Genomic DNA, 1,292 nt, shown 5'->3' on the forward strand with positions numbered 1-1,292 from the left:
CTAGCACAAACCTCTTTTTTAGGTTGAACATGAGAATTCATAGTTTGACTTATGACTAAGGCTTCTACTTTTCTTGCTAATTTTTCAAAAGATGTTCTCAAATCAGTTTCTTCTTTAATTTTATATTTTCCTCCTCTTTTGGGTGAATTATTTGCTCTAAACCTAGGCTCAGAATAATTCAATTGTTGTGAATTAACAGATAATTCTTCAAGAGCTTCCCAAGCCTCTTGCCCTTGTAATTTCAAAAATTTTCCAGTATGCATAGATTGAATCATTTGTCGGTTTGAAGGGGTTAAACAATCATAAAAATATTTTACAAGTCTCCATTTTTCAAAACCATGGTGGGGCATTTTAATAATAAATCTTTAAATCTTTCCCAACATTCATAAAATTCTTCATTATCTTTTTGATAAAATTCGGAAATTTCTCTTCTTAAATTATCAGTTTTGGACATGGGGAAAAATTTGGCAAGAAATTTATTAAAAAGTTGATCCCAAGTTGTTATGGTTCCGATTGGAAGTGAGTTTAACCAAGCTTTGGCTTTATCTTTTAAAGAAAAAGGAAACAACCTAAGCTTAACCGATTCATCCGAAAAATTTTAAAAATGAAAAGTTGAGCAAATATCCAAGAAATCTTTTACATGCATGTAAGGATCTTCTCTTTCTAAACCATAAAAAGAAGGCAACAATTGAATGATGGATGGTTTAAGTTCAAAATGAGTGGCATTAGTAGTAGGCAAAACAATGCATGATGGAGCATTAGATGAAATAGGTGAAAAATATTCAAGTAGCGTTTTTTCTTGCGCAATATTAGGTTCTTGTTCCATTATGCTTAGTTTTTCAAAAACACTTTCAATTTCACCTAAAGTTACTACTCTTTTTACCAAACAATTTTTAGAATCACGTTGCCAATGATGCATGCAATGTCACAAATTTCACAAATTTCACAAAGAAACACCAAGTAACACAAAATATTCTCAAGAAGACAAATTTCTGATGTGGAAGATCAGTTATAAACCGCAACCACAGAGCATACTTATAACACAAAGAGATTATGATTTTTTTGTAAAGTTTTAATTTTTCAATTTTTTTGGTTTGACTTGTTCCCAGACCTATTTGATTCCACTTACTCACGACTTAATAACAACTCCTCAGGGTTAATTATTAAGTGTGGATAGGAACTTTGCCGAATTTCCTTTAAGCAAAAATTGCTTATGTTGAAAGAACAAGCTTTGTTTTTAATTTTTTTTTCAAGTATTTTCTTAAGCAAAGTAACTTTAGGTGAAATTGAAA

General features: G+C 30.5%; 1 non-coding gene across 1 annotated transcript; it reads left to right on the forward strand.

The window, feature by feature from the left end:
- Positions 1-333: 333 nt before the first annotated feature.
- On the forward strand, positions 334-439 carry LOC115703378 (small nucleolar RNA R71). The gene has a single exon (XR_004009147.1). It is a non-coding gene; the product is annotated as a small nucleolar RNA R71 (small nucleolar RNA).
- Positions 440-1,292: the final 853 nt, after the last annotated feature.

This window comes from Cannabis sativa, chromosome X (assembly GCF_029168945.1).
Source record: "Cannabis sativa cultivar Pink pepper isolate KNU-18-1 chromosome X, ASM2916894v1, whole genome shotgun sequence".
NCBI lineage: Eukaryota > Viridiplantae > Streptophyta > Magnoliopsida > Rosales > Cannabaceae > Cannabis > Cannabis sativa.